The sequence below is a fragment of the Labrus bergylta genome, chromosome 22 (genome assembly GCF_963930695.1).
Source record: "Labrus bergylta chromosome 22, fLabBer1.1, whole genome shotgun sequence".
NCBI lineage: Eukaryota > Metazoa > Chordata > Actinopteri > Labriformes > Labridae > Labrus > Labrus bergylta.
The window spans coordinates 10,051,010-10,078,448 of record NC_089216.1 but is presented as its reverse complement, the minus strand read 5'-3'; the positions used below and the strand labels follow the sequence as shown (position 1 = coordinate 10,078,448).

At 38.2% G+C, this 27,439-nt stretch overlaps 1 protein-coding gene across 23 annotated transcripts in view; it reads left to right on the top strand.

Moving 5' to 3' along the window:
• Window positions 1-27,439, top strand: part of LOC109994240 (protein tyrosine phosphatase receptor type D) — a 354,409-nt gene that overhangs the window by 167,880 nt on the left and 159,090 nt on the right. For all 23 annotated transcript variants that reach the window (XM_065950652.1, XM_065950655.1, XM_065950656.1 and 20 more), the window contains one exon: window positions 8,959-9,006. The gene's annotated coding sequence lies outside the window, so the exon portion shown is untranslated. The remainder of the gene's footprint in view (window positions 1-8,958; window positions 9,007-27,439) is intronic.

Here is a 27,439-nt window from a genome sequence, read left to right as displayed (position 1 = left end):
ACTGTAATGTCAGCACTTTGTCTCCCTTCTTAACAAGAGGTGTCTCATACAAGAGTGGGGGGGGGAAGAGACCCAACTCTCTCCGGTACAATTACAGAAGTGCACCGCAGTCACTTAGCCCGCTAATACACGGTGTGATATTAATTACTGTTTGTAAACAATGCACTTTGCAGAGATTATTGCATGCACTCGGCGTCCTCCATTTGTGTTCGGTAATTCTCACAAGTGATTAAGTCGTGAAGCTAGGACAGCTGTTCAAGATGAGTTCATTGGCATGTTTAATTAATTGCACTTGAGATAATTATTCAATCATTACTTTGATTAATTTTTCTGCATCCCAGATAATGCATCAAACGTCTGCTTGGTGTCAATAATTTGGAAAGAGTGTGTAGAACAAGGCTATACATTTTGTGTGCTAGATTTAGGACATAATCCTGCTTTGTGGGGGAAAATAGTGCTAATTACTGCTATCCATGATAGGGGTTTATAATGATTACTTAATGGTTGATGTACGCTGAAACTAAGGTCATCCTAACACACAGCACCTGTAAGGATTGCAGTTTTTTATGCTTTTACAAAACAACAACACCCTGTCACTGCTCACTTCGATGTTTTGAGTCGATTCAGTCTGTATTATGTTTGAAACGTGCTTATTCTTCACCCCCTCAGATACGCAGGGTAGTGGCAACATCCGACTGAAGGAAAGCCAGGCAAATCGTTTGTGAGAGATCTTGTCAAACAGATTAATTCCCACCCTGGGCCTCGGGGTTCTGGACCGTTTTTCTGTCATGCTGCTTTGCCAGGCTCCCTCTTGATAATACCCCAAAGATAAAATTAATTGTGCAGGGAGATGTGGAATGGGGAGTATCTAAAAGGACCTTGAGCAACACATGAAGCTCCCTCATTCTCTCTCTCTCTCTCCGCTCCTCTGCATGTGAAAACACAGAAACAATCAAACCGTCAGAAGCATGACACATTGCACCGATGATCACTAACTTAGTTAGGAAGTTGCTTGAAGTGGGGAGTTGTGAGAGAGATGTGAAGGGACAGAATCAACCCTCATGAAATGTCCCTGTCTAAGGATGTCTGCGGTCAAATTATCATCAAAGTGGAATCCCTTACTTCATCAGCAGTTTATAAAGGAGTATCAGCACACAATATTTGTCAACAACTGTCTTTTTTGGGAACATGTTTGCTTCTTTAATACTGACAACACAGTCTACAATTGGGCTGTAGATGCAGACTAATTCTACCGATTCATCACATATTATATCTATAAACAAACAATGAACTTTTTTTCCCCAGATTTTTCTTTATATTTTGTAAATACATGACTCGAGATATTTTCTAAGGTAGAACTGGTATGTGTGTAAAAGGCTCAAGGTCATATTGACCTGCAACATTTAAAGCTGCATTTTATGTCATATCATTCATGATCTTTTTTTCTCAGTTTGTATTCCTTTAGCGTCACTATGCTAAAATAAAAATATCAAGACCAGCCACAGCATTGATTTGGCCCTGGAATCCGCGATCTCTCGAATGTGTAGCTATGAACAAGAAAGAGTTGCTCCTCAGTGATAAGAGCACCACTTATGTGTGCAAGATATGAAGCAGGAGAGACAGGCGGACGGTTTTGCAGTGTATATTCAAATTGAATTCTGCAGCTTTGACAGGATGCTAAATAGATCCATTATTATTGAACATTATGTATAAGAATTCCTGTGGATTCAAAGTAACAATAACTATTGCCTTTACTTGTGTGAGGTCTGCTGCTTGAACATGATGCAGTGATTGTGTGTTTTCTGCAAAGATGCTAAGCGTCCTTGTTTGGTCATCTTTTTTGTTGTGTTTCAGCTTGTCTTGATCTTTGATGAACTCTTCGCACTTTATGTTGTCTCTCCGGCTTGCAATCATTTTCACTCCTTACTAGTTATTCCCTCTCCCTGCACTTTGTAATCACCCCTCCCACCACCCACCACCACCCCCATCACACAGTTTCTTGTGTCACCTATCAAAACATAATCTTATTGTGCGACAGTTATTATCCTCCAGTGAAACACAAGACAGCGTATACATTTAAAATGGTTTGAATAAGGATTAAATGAAATAATTTTGGTTCCATTATATTTATTGATCGCGTAATTGGGGAAATGATTACAACCCTTCAACAAATGATTGGATATTGTCTGATATTGACATACATGAAAAGTCTAGGCCTTTTATTTCACAGCTAGATTTCATTGCACTCCATCTAGTTGCAGTTAGCATATTTCATCAGCCCCACTAGCATAGTTCAAATTCATGCTATCCTGGAATTTCTTCAGTCAAATGCAGTCACACTCTAAGTAAAGCAGACCTTTCCCACAACCTCTCACCAAAAACAGCTCAGAACATTTACTAATCCCTGCTGTGGCAGAGTGCTAGCACACAATGTCTCAGGCATTCATCACCTCTGGTCTTCAAAAGCCAATGAAAGAACAATTTAACCAAGAGATATTCCACAGAGAGCCAAACAGAAGAGCAGGTAGATGGTGGCAGATCCAACAGCCCTTTGGCACCATAGTTGCCCCTGTCACCTCCACAAGCGAATGGTGCAAATGAGCCTATATACGCTGCTGCAAGACACTGTGACACCGAAACAAATGTGTTGTTTTTAATACTGGCATAGTCAAAACACATCAGTGACTGTCTTCAGAGGTGGTTTGTACTACTACTAGGGCTTAAATCTGGGATTTGTCGTCGACTGTCTTTTTGTGCTGTGACAAATGCAGACTAGAGCGACTTGGCTGTTGTCGTTATTTTTACATTCTTTTTGTAGCACATACTGAGACGCTGGCGCTGTCAACATTCATAGTTCTGTATGAATAAGAGATGAGATCATTGGGATGGTTTGTCGCTGCAAAATGCACATTCAGTTCTTTGTGCGAGCGTTCTCAATGTAGTCCAAGTGTAGTCCAAGAATGTGTCTGTGATTACAGCAAAGGAGGAATTTATGTTTGGCAGTTCCACTATAAGAATGTGGATCTTATTTTAGTGAGTGTATCCCACACATACTCCTTCCCTGCACGTACACATATAAAGACTTAAGAGTCCCCGGGCAGTCCGCATCCAACAGCTTTGAGCTCAAGTAGTTGCCGCTGTCACAGTGTGACATCATCAACTGGGCTGGCAGTGTCCCAGTGGTGTCCTCTTTTGGAGCCAGAGATATCCTTCAAACAGAACTCATCCTGTGACGCTGCCGTGTCACTCAGGGGCCCAGACAGGCAACGAAACAAGGATGACAGCCCGGGAATGAGAGCTCAAGAGCAGGTAGAAACTATTGACAGGACCCCGGGGAGCAATTATGAGCAGAGCCCAAGGGCTTGCTCAAAAGGAACCTACGGCTTGTTTAAGTCTATCAAAAACACAGCTAGGGATAACGCTCCCTCCTTGTTAGTCACAAAAGTATGTTTGAAGCTCAACTGGTGACAGATTAATCATATAAACTCCACGGGGTTGTCAAACTTAAGAGCCTAGCTTGAAAGTAAATTAAACTATTTGGCTTTCCCGTCTGTAAAATCTTGTCAGTGCTCATCTGTGGATCCATGATACAGCAAATGTAGTGATGTTATTAACAAGCTGACCTTTCTGCGAGCTTTTTTTTTCCTGCTCAGCATTTGTATTCTAAAGCCTGTAAAAATCCAACAGGAATAAATTCAGCAGCTTGACACTCAGGACATCACTCTCCATAAAATACCTGCAAATGATCAAGGCAGGCCGATAATGGCTTGGGAGAGGACGCGGCTTGCTGCCCTGTGACAGACATTTCCAATTAAAAAGGGTAAATAACTTGAGAATCATCTATTTCATCCTGTCTCCACATTTATCAGTGCATCAGGCTTTAAATCTGCTCACCCCTGAAATGGTAATATCACAGATTTGGATTTCCTAGGCAAAGAAAAATGTCATATAGTTACAAAATCCTCACACTCCTATTAAAATCTCCCTTCGCTGTCTGTATTAGAGCTTTCATGTGGTAACCCAAGCGTGGGTGAAAGCTAGTGATATCAGTACACCAACAAGATATGAACAGAAGCTGGGACTCACTTTGTGGGACTGTTTGGATTTTACTCTATACTTATAGCAATAGTTTGGACTTTTTGGATTGGGGTTGTCTGAGGTTCTCATCAATAATCAGTATATTGTCTGCAGTATTTTGCAGTCAGCTCAGCACCTGATTCCATAACTTGGCCAAATGAATGACATGGAAGCAAAGCTAAGTACAACTTTAGTCTTCTTAAGCAAACAGTTCGGAGTTACGCTGCTGGTTCATGAACATCGTCATGGATTCAACAGTGAATCTCTAATAATCTTTTTTTCTTTCCTGTACTTTTTTTCTCTCCAATAATCTTGTGCATTTGCGTAGGAATGCCAAAGCAAAGGCCTACACGATGTCAGTGTGAAACTGTGACAATAATCAAAATATGTTCAATTTTAGTCATGGATATTTAATTTGTTAAAAAATTTAAAAAAAATAACGGGACTACTTTATTTCTTAGAATCAACTTTAAAATGGGCCCACTGTTAATATTGTTAGTTCAGGCAAAAGTTGTCCTTGCTCAAAAAGAAGGCATGAAGGCATACTGCAAGTGTGGTCATTATAACCGGACACTATAGATGTTTCCAGAATCATTCACTCATTCACAATTCCCTATTTATTATATAGTGGTTCTATGTTATGGCCTAGAATGTAAGATCAGAATTTCATTTTGACATTACTTGGCTCTTTCTCTTTGTACCACAACTATGTGTGTTCAAACAAGCTGTTTGGACATTTTCCCTCTGTGACATCACAAAGAGTAGTAGCCCCTCCCCCAGGTGGGTAACACTCCCACAGCTAGGTGTTTGTTCTGCCCTCTGAGTCTGCCTTCTCACCGTAAACAATTAGGCATTGTGCAAGAAAGCCTGAGCCACCTGAGCCCTTCCTGAGGAGTGTGGTCAAGCAGAGCTTACTTGCATTTTAAGCTATAGACACAGAAACAGCCTGTTCTGAGCGAATAGAGGGGTTTATAGGCATACTAAAATACAGAATTGGAGTGGACTCTAGATAAACATCCATGCAGTGTTCTGCCACAGGATCCTTTGATATCCAAAATTCCCCCATCTGCTGTTTTCTTTGGTGGCGATGATGTACATTTATAAATAGGGTAATTTCTCCAAGATTTTTTGGAATTCTCAAGTGCCCACTGAAAACAATATTCAGATTCATGATTTCTTATTTTTTTCTCCAAATTAAAAAGTTGAAACAAAAAAACCTCATGGCAGTTGTTTTGAATGAAAAACAATCACCAGGAGACTTTAAAATTCCCAAGAAGCCAGAATTGGCCAACCCAAACGTAACCTAAATCTGGCACAGCTGGTGGCAAAAGCAAACGCCAAGGGTATGATTAATGGGCTGCCTTTGGCCCAAAGTGCTAATAACATGAGATGATTCAGAGCCAAAAGAGCTCCATGACTAAATCCCAAAAATCCAGCCAAAGTTGGACCTCTGGCTTCAGAATACAAACAATCAGTATTCAGACGACTTGGCTGGCTACCTTAGCTACATTGGATTCACTCTTAAATGGCCTTTTTTGATTAACTTTAGCCAACATTAACACAATGTCACATCATGATAGTAGAGACCATAGCTTTGGTAAAAAAAAAAAAAAAAAAAAGTCTCCTTTTTTGTAAATAAAGTGACACGAGTCATTAATTTGATGAATGACCATACAATTCCCTAGGATCTCAGCATCAAGCCCCCCCTCCTCCAACACCTTTAGGGCTCTTGTGGGCCATTCCGGGTGAAAGCAGAACATTTAAAACGTGTCCCTGAAAGTGCTGAGGCAAGCAGGTCTGACGGCCAAATGGTCGCTTCTTTTCAGCTGTTGATGCACCCAGGGACCCATCTCACTGTTAACATCAAATCATTAAATTCACCCCTTTCTCAGTCACTTAGAGTGACAGAGAGAAGGCACAGAATTGATAAAGAGAGGGTACAAAAACTGTCATGCTCAGTGGTCAAGACTGAGATAGGCCTCATTAAAAGGTTAGAAAAATGATTCAAAAGTGAAGTTTCTGTCTGGTATAAATTATTTTTTGTCGACCAGGAATGCAAATCTTGAGGTGCAATTTTAGTTCATAAGGGAGGGGATGACTACTGTATGATTTGGCTAATGTGTCACTGTCAAAGCACAGTACTTTATATTATTTAGCTGTATTAAAAATTGTAATTGCATCTCAATCGTGTTGAATTATTTTTTTTTTGACTACACAATCCAAAAAGAGCTGGAAATTAAATCCTTTCGGTAATTTTCTTTAATACTTCCAACAAGTTTTGTTTTTTATACATGAGTTTGTGAATGTAGAAAAGGAGAGATGTTTCTCAAAGGCAAACTTTCCAGAGCAGAGGGTGTTCTCCTTTTAGATATTCAACGTCCCTGGGTAAAGATAACCTAGGTGAACACATCTGTGTTTCAGCAATTGTATTATTTCATGCCTTCTTAAGCAATTACAGTCTTCAGCCATTTCCTCAGTACACCATGTGCATTTGGTACTTGAGGAGGATTCTTGCTCTTGATGTATGGCACTCTTTTGCAAGAAAATGTTTAATGGTTTTTATTTTTAAAATATTCAAAGCAGTAATTCCCCAATACACATAATATGTGTTTTTCAGTACTTTTAAGCATGCCTTCGCTCTATACTTTCCTATGGAACTAAATGTCTCCAGGTCCACAGGAACCATTTGATTCAGGCAATCTCAATATGGCAGCCCTATCGACTACCATCATAACACAACGGCAATAATAACATAACACACTGCCTAAGTACATATTACGCGCAATTATGTCAGATTGCATATACTTACAGTTGAAAATAACCACATCACTTTAAGACACTTAGAGAGTTTCCTTACCCTTGCTACCAATGGTTCACTGGACTTGGTTTCTATGGGAACCAACATGCAACACACAAGATAGAAATATGAGGGTACATCTGCAGTGGTCACAGGATAAGCTGTATAAAAGAAAGCAGGGATAAACGATCTTGTTTGAAAGAAAGACAGTTGGGGGAACTAGTTGGCCTAGTGGTTAGGTCAGGTGCCCCATGTACCAAGGCCATAGTCCTCTAAGTGGCCAGCCAAGTAGAGGTTTTGCTCCTTCCCAGTACGTCATTCCTGACTCTCAATAATCAACTCTATCCACTGTCCTATCTCTCAATAAAGGAAGAATCAGTTTATATGTGTGTCTTTGTATTTGGGTTAGCTCATGAATCGTATAACATACAAGCACTGATTGACTAAAAGAGTACTATGAGTCATGCATTTCACTTCCTCCTTCAACTTCACCACAGGCGATTATACTTCTTGCTGAAATTGAAAGCCGATGTCTTTCACATTCATGTATGTGTGCTCAAACATCAAGTGTAGACAAGTTCCAAAAAAGAAAAAGGATGATGCACCAGTCAGAAGATTCCCTCAATGGGCCGGCTGTTTTTGGCAAGTGCCCTCCTCACCTGCGTACATGGCATGAATAGAAGAGAAAACAAATGTGTCCCTCCTTATGGCAGGTCATACGACAAGGTAGAGCAGCATTATCAGGGAGTTTATTAAAGGGTGGAATGAAAACTGAATTTCAACACAGTGGCATCTGAAGTGTTTGCCTCAAGGGCCTGATTTCCTGGTTCTCTGGTGTTTTAACAATGAGGCTGTACTTGACTGAGGCAGTCGTGTTTAAGTGGACCTTGAGTTCAGCTTGTTTTGTACAACAGAGCTAAAAGCACCACTGAGAATTGGGTTCAAACTCATGGATGTGAGGCTAATGAAATCCTGATAGACCAGTACTATCAGATGTATCAAGAATCCACCATTACTAGATAGATCGCACATGATAGCAATGCCATACTTTTTTTTTGAAAAGTTGGGAAGCAACTAGGAGGCATTGATTTTTGCCAAATACAAGACATTGGACCCTTATTAAAACCAAATGACAAACCAATCCACAAGAGTTTGGAAAAGTCCTAAATCCATAACTAAACAAGCATTGGGCCCATGTTTTTCTCAGTGTACATCTTAAAGGTTAATCATTTAATTTGAGCAAAGAAACAGAATGTGCATTTTAAAATAAACCCTCAACAATTACACTGACCAGGACATTTTTCTTTAGATAACTGATATCACAACAGGAGTAGTTTTCTGCCAATTATGAAAGGTTTTCAAACCTACAAAGGTCAACGTTTGTATGCGTTTCTTATCAGTTTCTTATTCGTTCAACACTGCCACCAAATACAGAGCAATTCATGAATGTTAAACAGTCAACCATACAGCGTAATGCATCAACATCTGCACACATACAGATACTAAAACAAAGGCAGATGCTCTTAGAACTTTTACTCAAGAGCACTCCTAGTGGTCAAAAACTCCAAAAGACACCTCTGATTACAAAGAATAGGATTAAGGGTTGGAATAGGATTCAGTATTTACATTTGATAGGGCAGATTTATTTATTATTTGTAGTATCATGGAAGAATATTTTCATTTTGGTCCTCATTTGGCCTCCAGAATTATAATAATGAATTCATTAATGCTTTAATGATATGTTAAAAAAAAACTGTTGGACAAATCATTTCCTGACTTTTCAGTTGAAAATAATTTTCTTTTCAGTTTCACCTGTAAGAAATTAGCCATGCACCTGTATCTAAGCTCGTACCAAACTGTCGCCGCAGACGGGATGATCCTCTCAATGCCTCAGCATTCTGGGACACTATTCCCTCTACTTACTTTAGCCAATTTGCTCCTGGGAGCCCCTGAGTCCTTGTCTTCATTAAGGGAGTTCCTCATTGATCAATCACTGTCAGAGGAGCTCCTCTGTAATTGCACTGTGGCCTAATCATGACTGACGTCTCACACTCCTCCCCCCTCCTCCCTCTGCTTTGTCACAGGTCTCAGGAGAGAGGATGTTCCATGACTTTCACACCTTCGACCTCAAGGTAGGCTTCTCTGAGGATTCTACTCATCCCTCTGTGGTTTATCTGTAGAGCTATATGGGTTTTTAATGGATGTTATAACTCAAATGTGAATATTAGTGGAGACAATGAGGACAGGTAAGTTAAGGTGGGTAAGGTGAGAGGAATATGTATTTGAAATCAACTTATAAAATGGTACACAGAACATTCAAACTTCAACACAATAAGCTTCTACTTTCAGGGCGGCAGCTCCTGGCATGAGCTCTTAATATTCATCAATCAGTCCACATTTTCATGGTGGACTGATTGATGTTTAGGACTTGCACTCTGTTTGTCACATTCAGTGAAAAGGCCCTTACATCTGTCAAATGTGAATGGAGTGAATGTAAAACAAGACAAGTCAAAACTGCAACAAATTAACATCCCTTGACATCTCTACTGAGAAAGGCACACCACTCCACATGAAAACTACTTCAAACATGTACAGTTGCCTCTATAACTACTCAAATATTTAGCAAAATTGTCTTTTTCCGCTTTAGGTTAATTGTTATATGCAGACAGTATATCTGCAAAAATCTAATTCTGTGAGCCTATAATTCAACAGTTTTCCTTCTTATAAGAACACAAATACTGACACACTCTTTTAGGTTCAAACATGAATGCAAATCGACCTGTATGTATAATTTAATTTTGAGGTTTTTGTGCTGGAAAAAATGCTTGAGAAAGTTTTCAAGACTGATCTCTTCCAGCAGTCCAGTCCAAGTTATATACACAGAAGTATTGTTCTTTCCCCCTTACTCCTGCAATCATATTTGACTACCTCTCTTAATTTATCAAACAAAGTAGTGGAAACGTTAACGAACAGTCTCTGGACTCGTGAGTTCACACAGTGAATTGTAACGACTGTAATTTCCTTCCTAATCTCTGAAGTCAAGCCAAGAGAATTGCAGAATAACAGCTTTTACAACAGTAGATGCCAAACTGAGAGTGTGTGGACCCACATCAGATCACGCTCAAAACAAGAAGACACTTTATGACCATTTACTATGAATAGTGGATGTTAAACAGACAGTGTGTTGCAGTGCAGCACAAGGACATCCTTGTATTAGCTACAAACAGCCCAAAAAGGGGAACTTTTTCCCCTGAAATGATTTCATCATTGATTGATTTCCCCACAGAAATATGGCTAAAAAGCAGCCGGTTGCCATTGGACACAAGCAAAACAACAAGGTTAAACTTGTTCTTATGGCCCATACTGAAGAAGTATGACATTAAAATAACCCTGCTCATGATTTACTTTACACAACTGCAGCACACAGTCAGAATGATGACAACCGAGTTTCTATCAGATACATAATCTGTGCTGTCACACCAACACACACACACACACACACACATCTTTGAGGAACAAATTGGAAAAGATGCAGAATGATGTAAAAAGAAGATGGGGTGATTTAACGGACTGAAATTGATCTCTCTGCCATGATATTAGACCCAATGGGATGCAAAAGTTAGGGAAACTTCATGTGATTTTGTCAAATGTTTTTGGGGGTATTTCATTTTTTTTGCGACTGTAAGAGGTTTAATGTCAGTTTGATGGCAGAGATTAGTTTGAGTCCTCTTGTGATTGTACATTAGCAGAAGGTTATTCAAGCTGACAAATACTGATTGGACTGTAAGTCTGCTATAGTCCACTTTAAGAGCTCTGTATTATGTTAACATGGTAAAATATGCTCGCAGCACATTTGTTTTTTTCCTTATTTTCTTAATGATTTAGATTCTTAAATTGCAGTCACTAACTCATGTAGGATTTCACAAATGACATGATCTGTCATCTTCAAGAGAGGGCATGGACACAATGTAACCCCCCCCCCCCCCCCTTATATGCTAATGCCTTATCCCGTGCCGTATTTCATGCAAATGCCTTTCATCGCATATTTTCAAATGTCATTTAGAAGACAGCTGTAGCACAAGCATCCATAATGTTGTGACTAGGGGGGAAATTGCAACATGGATCTCAGTCATTGTGAATTCTGCCCACAATGAGAGGAAGTCAGGAATGCTGAACTCTGTCTCCTACAGAACATGATTGTTTTGTAAAAGTTTGAAAACATGTTTGTGATTAATGCTGCAGCTGGAATACATAAAAAGGATTATAGGAAAATTGTATTTGCAGCTTATGGAGAACAAACCTAGTGCACACAAATATCTATCCTGCCTTGATTTTGTTTTTTGTTTATTCCAAAAAGGGGAACTTATGTACCTTTCTGAAATTTAAAGTGTGGTATCCGAGCATATGAGACTGCAGCTACTTTGGCATTTACTATTCCTGCTATGTCATTGTCTATAATACTGTTCCCGACCATGAACTCGGAGGAAAGTTTTAAATTTAAAATGTAATCAGCACAATCACCACAAGCAATCAGTTCCTCTTCATTCCACCTGATCGAGCCCCCCGCTAAAACACGAGCCTGTTAAATAGAGCATCTTATCAGGCCTGGATTAAGTTTTGACTTTGATTAACATCTGTAGTCGCAGTTAAGAATGTCAAAGTTCAAGTTTGGGGAAAATTTAGTTCTTAAAAAAAAAAATGCAAGAGGGCCAGGTGTTGAGGAAGACTTTTTAATAAAATAAAATCATCGGGGCAGACGAGGACTGTACTCAAACTAAACCAAACAAAAAACTTGATCGTCAAAGTTAAAGAGTAGTTTGACATTTTGTAGAATACTTTCCCTTCGATCACCTTTAGTTAGATAAGAAGATATATTTTACATTTGTAGATGTAGAGTAAAAATGATGCTGGAGTTAGCAAACAGTCAGCTTGTCGAAGCTTATCTTGGCTCATTGAGCAGAGAAATGAAACAGCCAGCATTTTGGAAGGAACATTTTTTTGCCTTTGACCTCCAAAATATCTCAAATTAAGACCATATGTATCTTTTCCTAAGCCTCTGCAACTGGGGCGGACTGAAAAATCAATTTCATTATGATTGGGACATCAGCTTTTGAAATAAACACATTCCAAACGTCTGAATTTATTGCAATAAATGAGAAATTGTTTCCTGTAAACAAGCAAGGCTTTTTCACTCAGCTTGTATACATTTCACCCACGTGACAGAGACATGAGTATTATTTCTATGCTCTCACACCGCATTGAGCTCAAGTTAGCTATTGATGAACAAAAAAAAAGGTGAGTCATAGCTAACATACTCCCTTTAATTTTTGTTTATTCATCGCACCTTGTATCGTTATCGCAGTATAAAACAATGTAGTCACACAGCACATATTCTCATATTGTGCAGGCCTAAGGTTTTTGCAGAATAAGAAGCAAACATGCCATTAAGTTATTCTTATTTTACTTTAGACTTAAGATTGTCAACAGTGTGAAATATTAGACGATAAACTCTTTCGCATTGTTTGTCCACACTGACATGGATTTAATTGTCTTTTTTGTATCTGCTGCAGGAGTTCTGCCATTTCTTCATACCATTGTTTAATGAATGAATCCCAAAGTTCTAAATGTTGTTTTCCTATTTTTCTCGGGTAATTGTTTTTAGATAAAAAGTGCTGATACAGTTTGGCAAGGCAATCAGCTTTAAGACAAGGCCTGATGATTGGAATGATTCGCGGAACATATCAAAGCCCTGTATTTGCAGTTATCCAGAGTTCATTATGAAACCACAACAAGCAGTGCTGACCGACCGACTCTAAACACTTTATGAATTTCAATGTCACTACAGCGGAGTTCATTTGGGGAAAAAGGCAAACCAAGCACACAGAGGCCACATCCAGACATAATAAAGTGTCGCTGTGTTCACAGAGGCGTGGAGAGGTGAGAACACCTCCCCAGTACATCCTCAGACACATCTGTGCCCATGCACCTCAATTGATGTTTCTTTTTCAGAGGAAATAGGTCAGCCGTGAATACCTTGCTCCTTCCGTTTCAAAAAATCCTTTAACACACTAAATTAAGAGTGTAAATATGTGGATTTATTGAGTGTGAATTAAAAAAATGCAGACTTTTTTTGAAAGATTTCAGGGAGCTTCACAAAGGGAAAGCATCTCAATGTGACATGTTTTTCGCTGTGAATCTAAAATTTCAAGGCAGATTCAATAGAGACTGTAAAGGTGCAATAATGCCAACTTGGCCCTCATTTGGACACCAAATCAATCAGATTGCACTGCTGTGATTGCTTAATTAAATGCTCGGCTGTGTAATGACTTTGCTTGAAAGAGAATTAAACGTCTAAACGCTGCAGGATCCGCGTTGAGCTGAACAGAAATCAATGGGACAAAGTGCTGGAACCCAAGGTGTTTTTCGACTTGTTTTGGGTGAGCATTTTGTATTGATGCCATCCCTCAGTCAGAGAGTCAAAAGCTCATTCCTCTTGGTCCAAAGCATTGATTGGAGGCATATAAACGGTCTGCTTACTTTGTGCTTTCGGGAGATGTTCTAGGCAGTTGTTTACAATGCTTTACAAGTCAGCAGGGTATGTAAAGCTGCGTTAAGTCAAACTACTACACACAAAATTCTAAGACTGTCAAAACAATAAATACACAATGACAAAATATACGAACAAGGGAGTCCTATTCCAGTTTTCAACTGTTCACTTTCTAGAACTATTGCATGGACATGCAGTTGCTCTGCTCCCTGGTTGACATTGTCAGTCTTTGGGTTTACCACGATCTCAACATCTACCAAATGGATTTGCGCAACATTTTCTAATGGTAATAGTTCTACCTAGTTGCTGAATTCTGATAACTTTTGTTATACCCCTTTAGGCCAAAATGAAGTTCAACTTGGTGGGTATTTAGGGATGCTGTTGTGTTATAGCTCACTCAATTACTACATACCCAATTTAAAAAAAAACAAGAAATGTCATCCCTTAATTTTAAATGTCTATCCTGCAATTTAAAATAAAACTTTGGCTTGGAATTTTCTTTAAAAAAAATGCTGTTTCAGCAGCATGCTGTAAACCAACTTGTCTGACATTTACCATGGGATGGGAGTGACAGACTTACATAATAAGAACTATTTATAGAAACATCCACAGATATTCTATAGACGATTGATAATTCTGTTTAAAGAATCCTTTAATTGCTGAGTTAGCTTACTGCACCACACCTACATTAGAGCACCTACAGTATAGTGTATGTCTAAATGTGCAGTTTACAGCATGAATGTGCAGTGAATCTAAGCGTCCAACAAGGGGGATTGAATATGTGGTTACCTCTCTAAACCATCACCATGTCACATGGTAAATGTATGCAGTACTTTGTTATAGGATCACATATAGCTGCAAAATGAATTAATGGTTTTCTCCAACCAATGCTATACGTTGTGTGTATGCTAATTTGATTAATCCCCAGTGGGAAAACTAATTTGCTACTTAGTCAATTGTACACATAACAAACAATATCCAAAATACAATCATAAACACAATCAGATTATTTTTAGTTTGTAAAATACTTAAAAAAGGAATGGGAAAATGGTAATGTTATACCTGCCTAACATAAAAATGTTAGCATTATCTCTTTAAGCACTGTTAGCATGCTGACATTAGCATTAACTAGAATGACTCTGCTAGCAAAAGCAGAAGCAATTATGTGCCTCAGAATAGCCTGACAGAGCAGGAAGACTGTGGACTCCTAACCATGTTACTTATTCACGACACATCCTCCATATAGCTCCAGCTTGATCCTCATTGTGTGTTTAGGTTTCTCTTAGATTAAATTACTGGACCCAGTTTAAAGTGTGTATTATTCCATGTAGATCCTTAAATGGCAGCAAAGGATGGCGGCATTTATCCCCAAATAACTTTCACAATCCAAAACCATAAGTTTTCAAGCGTTTTTGGAGCGTTTTACCATGAAAGCCTAAAGGAAAACATTAAAAATCCAACACACACGGAAATAGTTCTTGAAAGGAGTGCAGTCAACTAATCTCACAAACATTTGATTGAACCAAAGGACCTTTAGAAAACCGCCAAAGCTGGGAAGGGCGTACAACTCCTAAAATGACAACCGATTATCAAACTGCCTCTGGCTCGAGACACTGTAATCCCCCAGATGTTTGCAGACTATGAAATATGAGAGTCTGAATTAGATCTCTCAAACAATGTCGGCTTGTCTGCATCCAGTAAACCCCCAGCATTTAAGTCACAAAATTAAGTTGACCCCGTCAGAAAGCTTAAGGACATGTAACAAAGCCAGCGGCCGTCTTAATACTTCATCTGCTTTCGTCTCATCTCCTCCGTGTAATAAGTTCCCCACTCCAGCAAGACCATTGGGGCTAATAAGGGTTTTATCTGCTTTTTGATATTAGATATTAACACCTCATCAAAGTTAAGCCAGCGGTGGGCTCTCGTCCTCCCTCTAAATTTACATTAGCCTAACAATGTCTCCGAAAGAAATCTTATCAAATTCAAATTAAGGGCGAGTTGAATAGCCAGAAGGACACTACTACCCATCACTCAACGAACATGTAATTTGGTTCTGCAGCAAAGAACACAACCCTGCTTTGTAAATCACTGAGATTAAAGTTGTCCTGCATTGATACTTGGAATACGTCATAATTCTGATTCAAAATGAAGCACATTTGTAGCATGTAAATGATGACTGTTTGGCTTCTGGGTATGAAAAGATGTCTGAGTGGAACAATCAGGATGTGCTGTTTTGGAAATTCTATAAATAGCAACTTTGGTCTGCCTGTTTGATTTTTTACCTGAGGGAAAACACCTAGTAGAATGCTTTATTTTGCTATTTGCATCAGACGCTAAATGCAGGTTATAACCCTGTTGTTAGATGACATCTCTGAAGTTGGAAAAATGCACATCAAAAATCATATTAAACAATAATGTTTCAGAATGAATTATAAGAATAAGACAATTTATAGCTTGTCTTGCTCGAAAAAAGAACACACTGATGTTGCTTTAAGTGTCTGGTTTATTTTAGCAGTCTTATTTCTCTGAGAAAATTCTCAAGGTAAATCCTGTATCTGCAGTGAGAGTGCAAAGGTTTCAGACTTCTTATCATCCCTTGTGGCATCCTTTGTCAGGTTGTATGAAAAAAAGAAAGAAATATTAACTGGAAAATATAGCTCGGAGAGATAGAAAATAAATTACTTCAGTGTGGCAGGGAAAAGAAGATTGTGAGATTTATCAAGTCAAGATGGAAATGCCTGCTAAGTCTGTGCCCCTGCCTTGAAAAATTAAAGAGAAATCAAACGCCTCGGAGTATACAGCGATTGTGATTTAAAGGCAAGTGTGTGCGCATTCATACTTGTTTTCTCTGTTATTTATTGTTGAAATGTTATTTCTGAATATCAGCAATTTCATCTCAGGTTAGGTCATGTGTGCTAAAAATACAAGTCATTATCTTGACACAGTTAAGCTTTTTTACAATAAGGTTCTTGTATGTTGACATTCTTTTGCTAAAATCAACTCCACAAATTAACTGTAGCTCTACTCTCCAGTCACACACTTAACAGATTTTCTTTGAAACAGCTTGACTGGCAACATCTATAATTGTACAGATAAGTGAACATGTTAGCTAGATAAAGGTTAAACTATCAGGGATATGTTCTCCATCCATCTAAAGCCAATTTTACACATTCAGCTCCAGCAATAGTGGGTGGGGAAGTAAGGAGGGGGGAAAAAACTGGCGAGTCAATATTGATTGATCTGGAGCCTTAGCAATTACCTCCATGTGCAGAAGACCATGTTAAGGTCAGTATTATCTCAGCTCATTTTATGGGTCAGCGCTCTGGCTTTAGCAGAAATAAATTAATGGGGTAAACACTTTAAGCTCACCTTGATGAAATTTACAGCAAGTGTTAAAGCTTTGCATAGGTGGAAGGTGCAGAGCAGGAGAGTGACCTTTGATATTTGGCTGAACCTTCATCAACTTAGGTGGTAAAATGCAGTCTATAAATCACACTGAATCTCCTGCAATGAAACAACTAGAGCACAATCATACACTGTAATTGCAACAGCCTGTTCTGAAATAAGTCCATGAGTCTAAAGTAGCCAAAGATACAAAATAAATAATTTGGTGAAATTATGAAAAATAATTTATTTTTTAAATTCCTATGTTTCAGCTTCAAGCACATGTCAAATACAATAACCTTTTACACAAGTATTATTATATAGCACAGCCCACTGGGTGTTTCAACAACACTTAATAAAATTTGTATGTAACTGTGCACTTGTATGCAGCACTGTGCCTAAGGCTGCTATCGTCACTTAAAACTAGGGTAACAACATTAAAGCCACTGGATATCCAAATGCACATAAGCCTGTAATGTGCAGTAGTTAGCATTTAGCATATAAAAATAATTAGAATGTAGATTCAATCCAAATTTGGAATGATGTACATTTCAAGTGAGTAATGTTTCTGATGTGTTGATGTATTTTAATGAGACATGTTTAAATATCTATAGCCTAAATATGTCTAAATATCTGCACCCCACTTTGGCTGTCTAAATATCTATAGCTTAATTGATTTGGTGAGCCAGTCAATGCAAAACTCAAATTTCAGCTAATTAGCTGTTTGAATAAGATATTAGGTTATTTTGTAGACAGAGGGTCTACTTTGAGCATTAGCGAAGGGAGTTTAGCTCCGTAACAGTACTAGCTAACACATCATTTGATTGCATGCATAGTTTTAAGAACAAACATCTCAGCTAGGATTACATGTGTATGCCAACTACTAGCTATTATAAGTATAGCAATGTTTAAAAAAAAAAAAAAGTATGTTCTATGACTTTATCCTGTTATTTTGACTCAGATATCAGATATCTCAAAAATAACTCTCGGTTCTGTACTACAACAATTTTGCTATGTTTCTGTTTAAAGTCAAGGAGATGTCAATCAAATTTGACCGGCCAGCTTCAACATTTTTGAATGCATCTGGCATTTTTGAATGCTTATAGAAATTCACAGTGTCATGAATTCTTAAAGAGCCTCTCATCAGCGATTTCTAGAGGCTGTTAGAGCCTACTGTAAGGAAGGACTAAAGCACAGTGTCTTATATAACATCTGAGTCCTTAACCTTAACACCTGTATGTTTCCCCCTAGAGGGAATAGAGTGAGTGTTATTAGTCAACCAAAAATTTCAATCAGCTTTCACTATTGGAATTCTTCTGTGGCCTTCAGGGCTAACTCACGAACAGTTCTGTTATGTTCTTAAGTCCAAAATAAATTCAATTTCCAATGCAGTGATCTCCTTAATGAAAAGTCAATGCCCCTTACTCATTGGCAAGCTCCCTAGGGGACAGTCAGGAAGATGAATTTAACAGCGGGCCGGACAATGCGCTCTGGGGGACACCACCCCTTATGATCAAACAGAATGCTACCAGTGTTCCATTATTACCCAGCTTCTGCTCTTAATGTGAGCTGGCAGAGGAGGAATGACAGTATTGATCGAAAGAAAGGGCTATTTATAATCTCACAAATCCTTTCACCGGTGATTACTAAAGCACTTCACTACTTTACCGAGCCTGTTCAATTTTCTAAGTGTGCAGGAGTTTGTATTACTGACTGTATATGCAGGTAGTGTTAGTTTGCTTATGCAACAGGCATAAACATGCCCTCAACCTTTTTTTTTTATCTATTATAAAAATAACATGATTTTAAGCAAGAGTAAAAACAATTCTAAATAATACACACACACATATATATATACTCAATTTTTTTAAATATAATTTCCGATCAAGTTCTACAATATTGGGCTGCATCCCTGAAAACAGTTCAGAGGTTTTTGATTATTAATAACACCATGTCTTGTCAGCAGCTAACCCTGTGATAAGGAGAACATGAGGTAGTTGTCACGGCACATGGTTAACTGTAGTAAAGATAAGCTTTAATCCCCAGTGGGCTCGATGTAATGCATAGCAAAAATTAGGGGGGGGGGGGGGGGGGGGGGGGGCGCGCGGCACACAACATATATCGGCACTGCTATGAAACAGCAGTGTGTCGAAATCTCACACAGCAGAGACAGGAACATGCAATAGGTTGCTTATAATTCATGCTTATCACATTCATTTTTCCGTAAGTGTGGCTCCTGTGTAGCTTATTTCTCAAATGACCCACAACAGTAAACCATGTGTGATTTAACAAGCATGAACATTCAATCTACCCGTGGCTATGCACTCCTGAATAAAACACTGAAATATGGATGATTATTGACCTCATGTGTTTAACCGTGCCCCTCCACCTAGAAGAAAATCTGTACATGGGAGCATCACTCACATCTTCATGCTTTACATTCACTATGAGATCTTCAGCACGGATGACAATTAGATAAAGATCAAATGTCACACTCAAATACTTTTTTAAATATCCAGGGGTTAGAAGTAAACATTTTGGCATTGACATTTTTTTTTTGATTGACACATACAGAATAAAGGTAACAATACTCCATGGCAGCAGCTTCATATACTTTTACTTGGTATTTAGTTTGTTTGTGCTTTGCATCACTAATAGACTGTGTAACAAGCTAAATGTTATTTACTTTACCCAATCATATTCAGAGAACATCAGTGTACAGTAATACATGTGTCATTATGTTTGCAGTCAATTAGTGTGCATTAATATGATACACAAAACACCAAGATCTGAAGTTTTTCCTTGGAGACAACAGATTGAGAAAACAATAATTGAGGTTTTCTAAAACGTGTCGCTAAGGTATGGAATATATTACTTGATAGAGAAAAAATAAAATATATTTGGAATACACTAATTATTTTATCAGAAAATCAATCAGGATGAACTTCAGACTGTTTATTTTTTTTTTGGTTTCTTGATCAGTCAGTTAATTTTACATCATAACAATGTTGTTTAACTTATAGATGAATTTGCAATGTGTGCACAGATTGTTGTTTTTGATTTATGTTACAATAATTCAATTTGTAGACTATTTGATAAATTAGAGTACCTGTTCATCGTGTGTTCACTGGAACAAATTTGGAGGAAGACATAACTAACTCACTTATTTGTTTATAGACAATTTATTGTTGCTTATGTGCTAACTATCTGTTGCAATGCTTATTGCCAAATATAACAGATAGGAAGAGGAAATGCAATGTAAAACAGAACAGTCTTGTGCATCTATAGATGAACTGAAACAGGAGATACAGTACTTGGAAGTGTTTGTTTCCGTCTATTCTTTTATTGTTTTTACAATCCACAAAATGTGCATGGTCGCTGCATAAAATGTTTGCATCTTGTTGCATATGCAGCCAGTAAAAGTCTGCTAACATCTGCAATCATAAACTACACGCAACGTACCATATTTAACTTTCAAATTATTATGTGGTAAGATTATCTTTACATCCCCTGAGAAAATCCATACCATCCGCTGAGAAAAGCACCTAATTTATTGGATCCTTTGCAGATAGAGGATCTTTGTGCATCCTAGTCCCCACAGTGTGAGTCTCTCTCTAATGTGGCTGTACTGCCCATAAACAGACAGTGAGTGATTAGCGCCGCTCTGCCATTGACATCATTTGCATTTTAATAGACCATAATTACAACTCGGGGAAAATAAATTGCAGTTTGAAGAATGTTTGAATTACTCCAACTCTCCGGCTCCTCTGCTTGTGAGATAGCAGTGAGCGTATGCAGGAGCTGCCTGGATGGTTAATATCGGATTCAGAAATGAACAGAGAAGCGGGATTGCAAATGGAAAGCAGCAGAAGAAGACAATGTAGGCTGTTTTATGTTGTTCATAGTCGTAATCAAAGTGTTTGATATTTCACATTTTCTATAATTGTACTGATAGAGAAAAATGAAACAAAAAGCCAGTTTACTGTCTTCTTCTAGGGGAATGTTACACTACAAATATGTTTTGGGGTTTTTTTTTTTTTTTAAATCTTTGACTTTTTAGCTGTAGAACATGCCTCTGATCATAAGGTCACCATGCCGGCCTCCTGCAAATTTTCAGTTTCTCATTAATGCTTTTGATAATTGCAGTTTCTCCATTTAATATCCCCCAGTCAATCTTATCGCTGCACCTCACCTGCTGAGATGTGACACCTTCCCAGGATTTGCCGAGGGACGTCTAACCCCGGCAGCTAAAGCCCATGTGACCCTGTAAGCAAGAGTGACAACACAATAATACTCCCCGCTCCCAATCTTTCATTGGTGGATTATCAGATTAGAGGCCCCAGTTGTTTATGGGCTCGGTGACTATCAAAAAAGTTGATCTGTCAAGTTTATCTTACACTTGTCGTATCAAGGCAGTGTCGGACCATACAGTTAGCTGCGGATGGAAGATAAGGCCGGCATAGCTGAATGAATCCTCTGGAAAATGAGAAACGGGGCTTTTCTTTTTACGCCGACGATATACTTTATCTACTTTAAGAAATGGAGCCCGCCAAAGCATTACAAGTCTTTTGGATTCCCTTGATTTCTTTGACCTCTTTGGTGTGACCGAGCCTCCCTTTTTTCATTTTGTAAGGAGAATTCAGAAATCATTCACCAGTTTAAGACTCAGGTTAGTGGTTTAGAATGACAAAGATGATGTATCCATCCTCTTTCAAGCTGCCCCTTTGTGGCATTCCAAAGACTTGAGCCCCGATACAGATTTACTACCAATCTGTTGTTCTGATGGAGTAACTGGATCGAGGGAGTCTGTTATTGAATTTCTGGATGTGATTAACTAACTCAGGCTTACTGGTTTCTTTCCATTGCAAAGCAGTGACTTTGAAGGTCATGACCGCTATAAAAGTATACGTCAGAAATAAAATCTGCGAATTACAATCAGTGATAAGATTACTATCTTGATAAATCTGCTCTTATCGGAATTTGCAAGCCAAGGTGTAAATGTCTTGAAATCCCCCTTGGTAGGATGGGAAGTTGAATTTCCAGTCACAAAAGAGCAACCCTTATATAAGTGAAATGAGTACCAAGAATGAACACCTTAATGACAGAATATTATCTAGACAGTTCAGAGCAAAAAACTTGTCTAGTTAATGATTTTACAGTATGTTCAAATTATCAATAGTTTTTTTGTTTTATCCAGTGAACCTGATTTCCATTCTCAATATTTTTATGAAAGGGGAACTGTAGGTGCAACCTTAACTAAGATAAATTAAAAATCTTATTGTATTAATAAATCAAAGAAATATTCATTTTAACATGTACAAGTATCAAGTCTTTGTGGATTGAAAAAAATGTTATTTCAGATGTTTGGTGAGTTGTTCTAACATTAGTCTGAAAGATCACAAAGTCAAGAATTCGTTTCCATGACATTTGAACAATCATACAGGAAACCCTTGAAAACAATCATAATAACTTTATTGTAATCGTAAACCTATTCATTTTCCATTTGTCGATCATCTTGTAAAAAAAAAAAAAAAAAAAAAAAAACGGTAACAGATCCTTCAACCTCTTTCTTTGTCTGTGTTTAGTTCTAATTTGCAAATGCTAGAATGTTACTACTCTCAGTTTCAATGGGGAGAAGATAAAGATAATACCTATTGAAATGTAAGGTTTTCCATTGTAATTGTGAGCATGTTAACATCTTACATACCAGCATCGGCATATCTCTCATAGCACTTCTATGTCTTGTACAGATAGAGCCATCGAAATGGCTGTAGACTCTAAAGCCTCTGTATTTGTATGTTTGTCTGTATACCACTGATAATGATGGCAGCACAAGCAGTGACACATGTTTTCTAGCTTTTAGAAAGAAAACAGTTGAATTTACAGGGTGTTTTGTGGCTTACAAGCTGAATCCCGTCACCTAACCCCTGCCAACTATATTCCACATTCAATGTATTCAGTGGAGCACATTCATCAAACAGTGGCTTAACTGTTTGGGGATGCATGTCATCACAGTTGTGATTCATCTAAAGCCCTTTTGAGTGTTGGGGCACTGGGTAGTGCCAAACAGCCTGCGTTTGAATATATGAGCACTAGTCTTATTTTTTAGTATAGTAACAGCAGAACACCATCCTAAAGGGATAATCATAATTTTCCCTCTGCCCCATTCCCATCTTATTTATGGCACAGTGCACTGGATTGTCACTTCCAGCCAGTGTGATTATTCACCTGGCGAGCATATTATTCTAGCAAATACCACAGCCATAAAAAAAAATCATATTTCATTCCAGGGGGTTTGATGAGAATGCGCTGAATCCCATTTTCTAAAATATTGGGTATTCTGCGCGACAAGAATATGGCTTTCCTGATTACATTATGCCTCTGAGCTGTGTTTAGCCAAATGTGCATGACTTGCAAGTGTAATGTACAATAGGCTGCTGCCAGTGTGTCACATTAAGAGGAAAAAGATGGAACGAAGGGAGAAAAGAGGTACCATTTCATCAGACTATTTACATGCAGATGAAATCCTCAGTGTGGAATATGTCTGTCAGTGGAAATTAAAACTAAGTTAAGGTCATTCCTCTCAGGTTATAAAGGAGTGACTGCAGGTCCTTAAAATACTCAAATGTCTGGGATAACATTATTTTAACTGAAGGCATTAATGTTTTACATGCTCAATTCAATTTCAGTAGGTTCAAAGGAATTTAGTATTCAGTGCAACCTGAAAGAACCAAAGTCATTATTATTTGATTATTTTAAATCTAAAATCAGCTACATGCCTAAATGATTTAGTTGAACACATTTGGAGTATTATGGAAACATTTGCAGTATAGGTAACATGCCATAATGTAGTTTGTGGTTGTCATTGGTTTGTGCTTCTTCTTCTTGTTCTTTTATATTACTACTGTGTGGACAGCTAAATTCCTTTTACTTTTTATGGTGACTAAGTGTTTCATATCCTATTGTATCTTATTGCATCTTATTGAACTATATTGTATAGGGAACAGCTTTATCAAAACATCGTATTTGTATTCAGAGCAAAATCATCCCTTGATACTAACACAGAGCGACCTGAGCCACAACTCGAGGCAGTCTGTAGCACAGATGTCCACCACATGGAGTGGACGCAACTCATTTGTTGCACTTTGCAGTTATTTATTTCTTTCCCAGGTCTGTTATAGGGAAACATCTGTCACCTTTGCCTAAGTGGATGCTTGCATGATCCATGGACTAGTTTTTGGATTAAAACACCCCCATATTGTTTGGCTCTCCAGGCTTGAGCTCAGGTGCAGAATCATGTTAGGCATTTGGAATGCCCTGCTGTTCCATTAGAGACAGGCAGGACCCAAACACCTGGAGACCTCATGTGTGCCACCAGAGTTAGCAGTCCTTGCCAAACTATCGCATGGTTGGCTTTGGTTTTCAGAGTTATACCTTCCATTGTGTTTTATTTTTGAGATAAGTTAAAACAAATGCATTTCTGTCGAAAAAACTAAATTTATTGGATTATATTTTGTTATAAATCGTAACTCTTACAAAATGTATATTGACTTTGAGCTACTGTATGCATCTTGTTGGGTGAAAATTGGTACCCATTTGATAGAGATCTGTTAAAAATGTGGCTATGCTTATGGGTTTTGTTAAATTTTAGAACAAGAATACTGCCTAGATATTTTTTTTTGCTCCATTTTAGAACAAATAAATGACCTCTTATGTACGCTGGAATGGACATTTTCATACACAGGCTCAATTGCTCATATGCCCCTTCCCATAGTCTTTTTTTCCTAATGGCAGTCTGCCCACCCCCCAAGCAAATTAATTAAATGGGCATCATGCCACAACTTGTGGAACAAAATCTGAAGCTCGTGTCTGAAGTATTTGAAGTGTCACCCAAGATAAAGGATGTCGGAGGGGTTTTAATTCTCAGAGCCCGGCCCCAAATAGCACCAGTAGCCATCTGTATTCTCGTTTCTGCAGCACTCACTAAATCAACAGACTCGACACAAGCCTGAGGATGCTTCGGCACAATCATGCATGACAACATCAAAGCTTTTCTTTATTGCCTCTCCTCTTCATTTTCCCCCTCCTCAGTCTCTCTTAGCTGCTATCTGGAACTAAAAGCAGTAGTACCATTGCAAATATTATCTTTGGGGTGGGTTAAATACTGAAAACACTCCTTGCTGTATCTAGTCAGTAGTTTGGCTCAATGATGGTAGCAGTGTTCAAGAATGATTGTATTCTTGTACAGATACAAATCCGCTACAAAAGTCCAATAGGTGAATCTATGGAAGTATAAAAGTATTTCCATTTTAACAAAACATCTTTGGGTGTGCGTTTTTCATAGATTTCTTAATTTCCTGTGTTTGTTCTAACGTCAACATATTGACAACCATAAATCTTGAAAATGTCGAATGAGCCAGAACCCCATATTTCCATGAGCGGAATGTTTCAATGATAAGCTGGATCTGTCATTGGGGAGCCACTCAGCACCCACAAACAGACTGAGCAGGCACCCAAGATGGATCTGTCGACACTTCATTCTGCATATCTCTATTTAATGATATTATATTTCATTTCCCAAGCAAAGAAAACACCATTACCCAAAGCAGTGAGTCGGAACGAGCCATTCTGCGACAGATTCCAGGCCTCCTTGGTGGTACAGTAATTGAATTACAATCGGCAATATGACACAAAGTTTGGAAATGATTGTATTTGCTTCCATTTGTTTCTTTTGGGTTACATACTAAGCCAAACTTTACAGACACTGAATCAGCTTATTACTCACTTCTGATGACCATGATCTGATCATAGATGTTTAAGATGCAGCAAAAAAAAAAAAAAGCAGCACTATATAATTCCAACAACTTTAAATCAACATACAAGAATATATGAGTAGCCAACAATCATACAGGTCAAAGGAAATAGTCCCATGGTAGCATCTGGTTTGATTTCTGACACTTACTTTTCCTGGACTCATATTGATAAGTCTGAAAATCCATTTCTCTGGTAACAGTGGTTAAGTGCTTTAAAAGCCAATGGGGTTGTCAAAAGTGTGCCCCGTTGTTTTGACCACAAATGGAAAAGCAGTTATCATTTCAATGGGAGTGATCTGCTCATAGGGAAAAGGACAAAGAGGTCAGCAGAAGTGGAGTAAGTGCTCCCTCCAGCACATACACAAGGCCATTGAAAAGGCCCCACAGAGAGACCAGGGGAAATTGATTTCAGCTTTATTTCTGGTCAAATGCATGACTGTGCTGGCGGGTGACCCAATGGTGGACCCGTCCACTCAAATTAGGAAGCCATTTGGAAGATATGGCCACATGTGAATGGCCAATCGCACTGTATGAATATTGTGCCATAATAACATTATTTCACACATCAGAATGTCTAGAGGTCATCTTGTGGTCCTATTTGGTAAGGGATGATCTTTTTGTCGGGGGCAGGCTCCCCATCTACTTTAGTGGTTTGCAATAAATGCACTGTATGGTTTCTACTAGCAAGACTAAAGAGTAACACTGTAAAATGTTTTTGGGGCACTGTCACTGGAACAAATTACATAAAGACATAAAAGCTTTTGCTACTGGCTACATGCGTTCTGACAAAAGAGGGATTGGCACATATTCTTCCCCATTGATAATGGAAAGAGAGTGCTTTCAGCAACACTGAGAAAAATTGAAAAGCCCCCTAACACCGAGCACCCATCCCCCTGGAAACGAAAAGAGGGGTGCACATAGGGAGGTTGAAGCACAGTATGTAAGTTGTGTAGTAGTTATGACATAGGCACAGCTGACATTTTGTAAATAGAAATTCACAAAGAGGTCAACTACTAGTATTCACATGTAGGATTTAGCCAAATATATGGTCTTAGATGTGATGGTAAGGGTTTTGTTAAATCGGCAGCCCAGGAATGAAATACAGCTATTAAACATTATCAACACAGCTTTTGAAAACTTATGAGAAATATTTATTTTACTAAAACGTTTCAACTAAAGAGGTTGTTTAGGCAGAATCATTTTTTGGGCTTTGCAGCAGGTTCAGTTGTTATGTCTGTTTTTAAGGAGAAGAAACTGAGGAGAATGGAACTTTAAAAAAAATGTAAGATGCAACACTGTTTATTTCAATCAAATCCACCTCTCCTATGAGAAAAAAAAAAGGTGTATTGTTAAGAGAGTAAAGTCCTAACTTTACAAATGTAATAGGAAATGTAAAGGTCTGGCCTCTGGGTTCCTCCTCTTTATTTGTACAGTATATGTCTTCACATCTAATTGTGGGGCTAAGGAAGCTTAATTAAATGTGTCCAGAAACTATTTTAACATGTCAAACCAAAATGTATCTTAAACTACTTCTTTTTGAGTACTTGCACTAAATAACGCTTGTACTGTGAGTAATTGCTTTTCCAGTATGTATTTTCTGAAAAGCTTCCTAATAAGCTATTGTTGTTCATTAACTAAACAATTCTGGATTTTGTGTGTCATTGCTTTCGTAGTAATCAGTTTGGAAATGTTGTGTTTGTCGGACCCTAAACTTTGATAAATATATTTCCATTGGAGCTTTTAATTTTGAGGTAATTTATTCAATTTGAACAGCAAACACTGCGGTTGTAGATTTAAAATAAGAATCTTTACAGTTACATT